Genomic DNA, 10,286 nt, shown 5'->3' on the forward strand with positions numbered 1-10,286 from the left:
TAACGCTATCTTACATAAGTGGATTAACATACTAATCTGACCGTGAGTAAGCCAAAAGTCAGAGAGTAAGCAGCTATATAAAGCCGGAACTCGTTCAGAAATTCAATGTATGACCGTATGCGTCTTCCAACTTACTGACCTAATGTTGTCATTATTGAGCCGTAACGTTAACGTTAGCTAGCTAGCTAATTATATGAACGTTAATTATGTTAAGTGTTCGTCAAACGATTAGCTAACACTCAGAACAAAGTTCCTAACAAGGTGAAACGGAGAAAGCGTTCAAATGTTGACTTTTAGCAATACAGTATCCCAACAACTTGATATCCGAACATGTTATTTCTAAATAACAACAAAATTGGCAATATTAAAGCCCTTACTGTACTGCAAAGGTGGTTAGGAGGAGGGACAGCTGGCCGGTGTAACAGTCAAAAACTTCCGTGTAGGTTCAGCCACAACAAGGAAACGTTCCGTGTTCCATCGCTGCTAAATAAAAAGTACTTCCATTTTATTTATTAGTTTGGCGCAAATCACCAGCAAAAATCTATTACTCGTGCTTGACCATGCTATGGCCTCCAATCTTGGAAATAACTGATGCTCACAGGTGTTATTTGTGTGGTTTTTGCGTGTTTCCACTGGGTGCCCCCTCCCTCAATTGACACTGATACAGGTCAAGTTACATTTCCATTAGGTGTGGTCTGCCTGAGCGTGTTTCTGCAGATTTTTGATAGATTTCAGACCTATCCATTACCTCTTGCTGTCCACCTACTATGCTGGACTAAGGCTTCAGGACCCTGAAAATGTCTAGAAAATAAATTAATGAACATTTAACTTGATCTTGAAATTTGGAACCTATCATTATATGTTGAGGACCCCACTCTGTAATACTATTTTTTAAAACCTTTTTTTGGGCGGGCTTGTTATTGTGCTGCAGGTGTCAGGTGATGCGTTGCGATTAGCGCAAAAAATGGATGCTGAGGAGGTGAAATGGAGACTGGCCTCTGGCAATTACGTTTTGGTTGCACCTTCAAGGAAAGCAAAGTCTGAGGAGTGGGAAACTTTTGACCATGTGCATGATGAGAATAATAAGCCAGTGGGTTATGGGAAATACAAAAGATGCAAATTCTGTCAAAGTACAACAGCTAAAAGACAGGGAACTCATCGCTTATAAGGCAGTCCATCAGATCTCAGACAAATATCATTATCAAATATCGTTATACTGAAATGATTTCTCAGATTGTTAAAGTAGCACACTTTTGCTATGTGTCTTGTACCAACAAAATCATTTGTTAAACATTTCATTTGTGATTAATGAAAACACTGACATTTGGGGGTAGTGTAGGCATGCCATCCCGGAGGATTTTTTAACCGTAAAAGCCCATATCTGGTGGCCTCTGGCACTTTTTTGCCACTATTTCATCATGTAAACTGATCTTAATTATTGCATTTAATGAGTTTTCCTCCCAATATATATTTTTTGTGTATATATTTATTATATAATGTAGCTCAGTGTAAATTATTTCAGAACTGTTGCATATCTGCAAATTAGTCTCTCCTGATTGAAATGTAGCTCGCCGTAAATTCTTTCAGATAATCAATGCTCTTTACCTAAATCAAATCAGCTGGTGGAGGCGTTCACCTTCCTGCTAACCCAATCAGAATTGTACACAATTTGCCAAGGGCCAATCACAGAGTCACAACCCTGCTTCAAAAAAAACCCCTGTTTCTCCATTTGCTATCAGCTGTCGTTGCAGGCAAAGAGTGCAACTCTCCACCCCCCCTTCCACCTCCAGTCCTCTACTCCAACTGACTGGTCCAGAGCCTCCTTCGGTCTGGTCTTTGGGCTCCTTTGTAGACACCACCTAGATTCCATCGGGGGGGGGGTTATGATGGTAGAGATGATCTCTACCACTATATACGAACTATTAGTATAACAATTGAGTCTAATCTCCAAAGACTTTGTACTTTTTATTGCACTATACAGTAAACCTTTTTTGCAAACATGCCAACATGTCTCTCCGGATTTTATTCAAATTCACTCAATCAAATCAATGGGAGTGGGAGACATGTCCCCTGTGTACCCCATATCCGCCACACCCTTGATCATATCCATTTTGAAACAGGGACAGTATTTGAGCTTGCACGTTGACCTTTTAAGTTATGTTCACTGATTCTGCCTTCACAGTACAAATATTGTTTGTAAAATGTTCCACAGGGCCTTCCCATATGCATGTACTCTAAGTCTGACCAATATGTAGTCCGTTATGAACTAACACACTCTTATTACCTTAATAAAACTATAATATCTCTTGTGTTTCTTGATTACAGTCCATCAGATCTCAGAAAAAAATCGTTGGCTTATAATTGTTGATAATTGTTCCTCAGATTGTTAAAGTAGCACACTTTTTAATAAAATGTATGTAAGGGCACCAACAAAATCATTTGCCCTCATTCTGGATTTGTTTATCTCATTTCGCAATATAATAAGCAGTAACAAAGCCTTTGATTGATTATTGCATACACATTAATGCACATTCATTGCATTGGTCAATTGTCTTATTATCCAACATTTTTTATACTTTTAATAATAGAAATGTGGATAGTGAGGAACTATTTGGAATGTATTGCTTCAGAATTGTATTTCTTGAGAAGAGTTTTCTTTCATCAACTTTTGTATCACAAAACGATTTTGAAGAAATAATCAGTGAGCAAAGTTAAAGACACAAGAGCTGCAACAGTGTGGGATTGTGTTACATAAGTGTCATGTTATAGAGTTATGGCATTTAAATAAGGGTCCATCTAGGGACATGAATTGCAAATTAGCTTATCTATGCTACATATACTTTTCCCAATACAAAAAAAACATGAAAAACAAAAAACACTTGCATTATGAACAGGTGATGATAACTGCATTTAAAAGGGACTCATCAGTCGTTATAAGGTACTTTACACGTTTCAAGTTTCCAGTCACATTTGTATGTTTTGCACCTTTTACTTCTGTACATAATGAACATCACTATGTCCCAATCTTACATGTTTTAAACTGTAATTCAATGGTAGGCTGCTTTAAATCATGATTCTGTAATAAGAAGTAAAAAAGAAAGACCGACCTCTATGACTCCCTCGTCTCTCAGTGTGTCCCTGCGGTGAGCGGGGACAGAATGTGCTCCAGCATTAAAGAGTCACTAAGCACGTGTTATCACATCAGCTGTGTGGACTGTAGTCCCTGAACATGGAGCTGTCTCAGCTGGGTTTAAATTAACCAATCACTTATAAATGGTTAATTGTAGGGGGTGGGAAGAAATTCGAAAAGGGTATTTGTATTGGGATTTTTTGGGGTGGCGATTTTTAAAATCAATTCTTTTCCCCGGAATCAATATTTTGAATTGATTTTTTTTTACCAATGATTCACCGATGTATGTTCTGTTAATATGGTACAGCTGATGGTGACGAAAGCAAAAAAGGGAGAAAATCCATGTTATGTACTTCTTTACAAATGGAATAAATGTCAGGCTGACTGACTGACGTGTGCATTCTTCTTAGAAAACAATGAGTTTTCAGAAATTATATATTGTCTCTAGAAGTGTAAACAGAGGAAAAAGAAAATCGCAATACTCAATACCTCTAGAATTGCAATAAGTAAAAATTGCAATAAAGATCGATGTATTGTGAACTAATTGAATCAGAACAAAAGCGTGTCGTCCCAGCCCTGATATATTGACAGTTAATTAAATTGAATTAAGTTATTTCACTGTTTACAAAAAAATGTAAATGATAGTTGGTAATGGCAACTCATTATCAGTAAATCTAAAATGGATGTTGTTTTAAAATGTTAGTGTTATAAATCATTTGAAGTGTTTTTTTAATGATTAGCTTTATGTATTTGGTTTTATATATACACATGAACTCATAAAAATACTTAAGATGAGACACCACAATTCTCAGTCTATTTTTGTGACTTTTTTTTTTAACATTCTCGTGGCGTGTTTTTTCTTTTTCTGATTTTATCTTGTTTGTCTGCACGGGGACAAGTTCATGATTAACAGTTTGGGAAATCTTCCGTCCGAAACTAACAATGACCGTTGATAACCTTAGGAGTTAGTCTGTTAAGTTAGAAATGCGATCACCGTGTTTGTTTGACTTGGCAGAGGTACGTGAAATCTCTAAATGGTTATTTCTTTCAGCCCATAGAGAAGGAGAAAGCCACGCTCGCTTGGAAACAGAGGGAACAGGGAGTTCCCTTGCATGAGGCGATGGAGGGACTGCTACGTGCAGTTTCTTCCCTGCTCTCTGAACACAGTATTGTTCCTTGGCCCACAGCCTGCATTCTGCCTGCAGGGAACAAAAAGCCCACCTGAAACCCGGAGGCAAGGCGCTGGGGAAAAAATAGAAAGAAAAAACCTTGCTCAGCCGTTCTAGGTTAGCAGACACCCGGTAGATGTGTCGATAAGGCAGGAGCATTCAGCCGTGGCCTTGCTCCCATCAGGTCTAGGCCAGAAGATAAGCAGATGCTGTCAACACTGTGGTTTTATCCACCCACTACACATCTGCTCAAGTTCTCTTACAGTATAACAGGGGGGAGAAATCAAAGCAGCCCCAGATTTGCCTTTGAGCACAGAAAGAAGCCCATTACAGCTGTCAAACAACACACATGAGAAAGAATAAGGGTGAAACAAGGCATCTCTATCAGGACTCTCCTGACAGACCACAGAGTTTGAAGCCTAATTGTCCCCTGTCAGTATTCTACTCGTGTACTTGAGACATCTGCCAGTGGTGGAAGAAGTATTAAGATCCCTTACTTGAGTAAAAGTGCTAATACCACACTGTAAAACTACTGTGGATAGAAAGGCAATATTATTTCAATGCTTGTACCTATGACTAAAACTGTCCAGTAGCCCATATGTTAGTTTTTTTACAAAACACATGTGGTGTATTACTCCAAATGACATTTTGCCTGAATACCAGGAGACCAGACTTTAGATGTCCACAGTGGTGGAGGAAGTATTCAGATCCTTTACTTTACCAGTAAAAGTAATAATACCACACTTTTGAAATACTCTGTTACAAGTAAAAGTCCTGCATTGAAAATGTTACCTAAGTAAAAGTCTGTAAGTTTCATCATTAACTGTATTTGAAATAGTAAAGGTAAAAGTACTCACTGCAGAAAACGCCTCACATTTCAGAAACTGGAAATGATTATAATTTATCATAAAACATTGTGTTTTATGAACTGCATGTGTTTTGTGTGGGGAAAAAAATCTTAATATGCAAAGTAACTAGTAACTTAAGAGTAAAAAGTATAATATTTCTCTCTGAAATGTGGTGGAGTAGAAGTAGAAAGTGGCATGAAAAGAAAAGACTCATGTAAAGTACAAGTACCTCAACATTTGTGCTTAAGTAAATCCACTTCTTTACGTTCCATCACTGCTTCCTCAGTGGGAGGACACTTCTGCAACAGTTGCGTGCCGTGTTTACATCGACTTTAAAGACTCGTTCAGCCGTAAAGATGTTGGCTAGTGTTGTGTAACAGAAGGCACAATGGCACTCAGCTGTAGCGTTCGTGAGGCGTTGGGGAAGTCCAACTCATGGGCCTACACTAGCTCTACTGATGTCTATCTCAGCTACAAGCACACAGTGTTCTTCTCCTTAGTGCTACATAGACACTCAGCTGCCTACTGCATTTGGGTGTGTCACCAAGGAGACGAAAACTATCAAAAATCGACATAAAACTGTGAAAAGCCCCTGACAGCAACATATATCTTTGAAAGCTATCAACCCGTAAGACTGTTGCATTTCCCTTCTGATTTTTTTTTTTTTTAATTGTCCCCAATGGGGAAATTACTGCACTACACTCTGTGTACACACTTTTTGTTAGTACTCACACACATGCTCAGGACCTATACATGCACTATACATGGAGAGATGTCAGAGTGTGGGCTGCCAGCTGAACCAGCACCCTGAGCGGTCGGGGGGGGTACGGTGTCTTGCTCAAGGGCACCTAGCAGTGCCCAGGAGGTGAACTGGCATCTCTCCAGCCACCAATCCACGCTCCTAACTTTTTGGGTCCATATGGGGATTTGAACCAGTGACCCTCCGGTTCCCAACCCAACTCCCTATGGACTGAGCTACTGCCACACCCTTTTTAAGCACCAAAAAAGAGCTTTCTTCCAAATTGTAGGTCACTTAGTGATTTTATGGTAATTTGCATATTTTTTCCTAGAAGAGTATTCTGGAACTGTTAGATTAGATTAGATTCAATTTTATTGTTATTACACATGTACAGGTACAAGGCAACGAAATGCAGTTTGGGTCTAACCAGAAGTGCACTAGCAGCAAGTGCAGGATATACGATGGTTTCATAAGTGCAGGACATGGATATGTACTGAATGAATATAGAAATTAATACTATTATAAACAGAATTTTACAGACAGATTTGTCCCATGAATATAATATCTAGATAACAAGTATTGTGAACAAGATTTACAGGTGAATATGTACTATGAATATAAATACAGATGGCTATTAATATAAACAGATTTTTTACAGATAGATATATATAATAAGTTAGGCTAAAATGAGCGGTATAACAATGGATTAAAAGTAGTGCAAATAAAGTTTGGGCAGAAGCTATCCAAATTAAAGTGCAGTGGAAAGTAATTGCATGTTAGTGGGGTGGAGGGGGGTTAAGTTTTATCTGAAGGGGTGTTAAGGTTGTCAACAAAGAGGCATTAAGTACCTGATACATAAAACTGGGTGGTCATCTTAATTAGTTTTATTTTTGGATGTTTAAGTTGTCCAATTGACCCTAAGGATAAAGGATGTTAGTACATTTTGGGGTAGTCTATATCGACGGCGTTCCAACTTTGTGGACTGTTCATGTGTGGGAAATTTCGCAGGATGTCCCTGTTTTTAGACGTCATGTCAGGGACAGCTAACTAGACTATCTGTCCAATCTGAGTTTTCGCGCACATGTTCCACCGAAACAGGTTCCTTCCCGGGGCTACCCCGTGGCTCTGTGTGGCCCTTAGCACCGCCCAAGACAATTGTGATTGGTTTAAAGAAATGCCGATAAACCAGAGCACCTTTGTCTGCCATCCCGGAATGCTGTGTAGAGTCACCAGACCCTCCTTAATAGTGCTGTGGAGGAAGGTCTGGCAATACAAGACTTTTTTGAGGAGGGTTATGCAACTTCCATTAGAACTCTGGTTTGGGCATTAACCTTAGAAATAGGAGAACATGACAGATGATTTTCTGGTACTACATTCATGAAAACTCAGATTTGACAGATGTACAGGAATGAAACATACAGTACAGTACATTCACTCATTTTAAATACTGTACTTAGGTACAAATGTACTTGTACTTTACCTTTCGTTTTGTGCCACTTTCTACTTCTACTCCGCTGCATTTCAGAGAGAAATATTGTTCTTTTTGCTCCACTACATTAATCTGACAGCTTCAGTCATTAGTTACCTTACACAATAAGATTTTTGCACAAACATTACCATGTTTAATTGTAACAGTCTATAAGTCCAGCTGAAATGATTAAACCATTTTTTTCTGCAAGTACATGATGATTAAGTAACATTATTTATGTAGGACTTTTACCTGCAACAGAGTTTCTTTACAGTGTGGTATCAGTACTTTTAGTTAAGCAGGGATACCTAAGGATCTGAATACTTCTTCCAGCACTGGGTAATGGTGATTAAAAGTAACTCTCACTGTGTCCTGAGATAACATCTGTTATGATTGGACACTATATTAAAAAAAATAAAAAAGGAATTGAATTGCAAATGGGTTGCTTAAATGAACTACAGACCTGACTAATGCCGTTTTTTTTTTTGAAACGGGACTCACTGAAATCCACCTCCCCCTCTTCTAGAAACCAGTTTTACTGAAAGTCTGGATCTGCTGCTGAAATGGCAACTAATACTCTGAAACTACCCAGGCTAGTGTTTCAGGCTTTAACTCTCCACCATGGAGCTCAACCAGTGTAAAAACGTCTGAGCCAACTGAACTGTATGGTACGGTGTACAGTATTCCAGGCAGAAGAACTGTAGAGAGCACCACCAGATGGCCTTTGCACTTCGGGGTGGCAGTAGCTCAGTCTGTAGGAGTTGAGTTGGGTTGGGAGCTGGAGGGTTGTTGGTTCAAGTCCCGATTTGGACCAATATATGGTGGTGGACTGTTAACTCCTCCTGGGCACTGCCAAGGTGTCTTATACGGCCCCTCACTCTGACATCTCTCCATTAGTGCATAGGTACTGATCATGTGTGTGTGCATTTCAGGCCTGTGTGTAATGTTCTAACAACCAAGTGAAAACATTGAAATGTCCCTTTTAATTAATAAATTAAATATACATTATTGTTGATGTGTGTCATACCCAAGAGGTGTAGGTTTTGTTTCAACATTGAAGGGGGGACGGAGTCTGACCGTTTAAAGGGTCTTGTCTTTTCTGTATCAATTTATGGTGTAGATGTTCTCCTTAAAAAAAATTATTATTCTCCTGTATTGTTAAAACCTGTAAAACATCACACGTTTCAAGATGTTTTTTTAGGAATCTACATCTCAACAACAAATCTGTTAGAGAAAGCTCCAACGTTTAAATCAACATAACATGTACAGACTAAGTTTGTACTAAGTGTACCAAGTTTCATGAGTCTCCAATAAACGTACTGCTGGGACTCAATTTTTGTGCACCTATTCCTGAAACCCTTAAAATACAGACATTTTCACCAGACTTGACGCAATTGCCAAATTTGGTGAGTTTTTGAACATGTTAAGCCCCTAAAAATAAAGGCAATGAATTTGCCATAATAATATTAATTCCTTCAGTTTCAATAGGGCCTTCGCCGCTGTTGGTACTCGGGCCTTAATCATTACATTTTACCTTGATAAATGATGCATATTTGTGCAGTTTTTAAATAATGAAATGAACATGCTGGACAGTCTACATAAAAATGTAGCCTCTCTAAAATGTGCCATGGTGATAAAAGGGTAAAACACAATTTGAGCAAATAGAATAGCTAGAAAAGTGGTATGTGGCAGGACTTTTTAAATAGGTGACACATAGCACCAAGTGGATTTCTTTAGTTGAGGACAGGCCTTATGATTTGATCGGCATGTTGAACAGTAGGTTTTTATGTGAACTGCGACCTATAGAGTGATTAAGATTATGACAGAATGCTTTTACTCCCTAACAACTGATGAATGAATGCTGGGAACATCTAAGTCAGGCAGATTGCATCAGAGACCTTTCTGTGACTTTTGACTTTGTGGTCTAATTACTCCTTCCTTTCCTCCTGCAGTGACTCGGGGACACAATCAGCCATGCCATCAGACATTGTGTCTTCTTCCGAAGGCAGATACACATCACGTAAACAACAAATGTTCCCGATTTCTTTGAGAGATGCCTGTCTGATGTCTCTCACAATATAACGAACGTGTGAAATTTGTTTGGAATAGTTGGTGAGAACACATGGTTCCCTTAGAACACATTCAAAAATAACACCGACACATTCCTGGCCTTGAACTTTGTCCAGCCCTCCCTGTCCTTACCCTTTACTAAGAAAACACACAAGCTTAATCTACTTATCTCTTCTAGGGGATGTATTACGATACATTTCGATAATATACAACTTTATTGTCAGTTTACACTGAAATTCCTCAGTTGCGAGCAGCTCCGCTTGAAACAAATAGTAATAAAAAGAAAAACACACTTAGAGTTAGACAACAATTACACATAGGCTATGGTACAAAGATAAAGACATATCAACAGCCATGGCAAAGAAACGTGTTTCATGACATCTTCGGATCCAGATCTCAATTGGAAGCACACTGATTTTTGTTTAACAACCAGACAGACTGATGTATAAAGGAGTTCTTCAGTTGAAGAACAGCTCCTGTTGACCACAGGACCCAAAATCACCTGCTATTATGCAATTATGCAAACTTAGTATGCATAATTTACAGTAAAGCATGCACGGAGTCCGAAGAGATGCGGTTAGCGTGCCTGAGCATGCTCTCCTTGTGGACTGTTTGAAAGGAGTGTACAACAGGTTGACCAATGACCTTAGTGCAAACTTTGAGTTGATTGGATCATTTAGTTTTGTTTTTAGCAGATAGGCAGCTGAGCCAGGCTGTGTTGCAGTACAGCATGCCACTCTGAACCACAGAGTTATAAAACAGAGAGAAATAATCTGGCCACTAACTTTACAATAAACTCTCAGTATTTTACATTTTCTTATAAAGGTAATCCTTATTAAACTGGATAAATGTAACTCTAATG

At 38.8% G+C, this 10,286-nt stretch overlaps 1 protein-coding gene across 2 annotated transcripts in view; it reads right to left on the bottom strand.

Annotated features, from left to right (window-relative positions):
- The window catches only part of rmdn2 (regulator of microtubule dynamics 2), a 57,318-nt gene extending 54,095 nt beyond the window's left edge, over positions 1 to 3,223 (bottom strand). Inside the window, exon 1 of one of the 2 annotated variants that reach the window (XM_032541263.1) lies at positions 3,108 to 3,223. The gene's annotated coding sequence lies outside the window, so the exon portion shown is untranslated. Of the gene's footprint in view, positions 1 to 377; positions 607 to 3,107 lie in introns of those variants that run through there. The other variant, XM_032541261.1, reaches the window with a different exon arrangement.
- Between the last annotated feature and the right edge of the window lie 7,063 nt (positions 3,224 to 10,286).

This window comes from Etheostoma spectabile, chromosome 17 (assembly GCF_008692095.1).
Source record: "Etheostoma spectabile isolate EspeVRDwgs_2016 chromosome 17, UIUC_Espe_1.0, whole genome shotgun sequence".
NCBI lineage: Eukaryota > Metazoa > Chordata > Actinopteri > Perciformes > Percidae > Etheostoma > Etheostoma spectabile.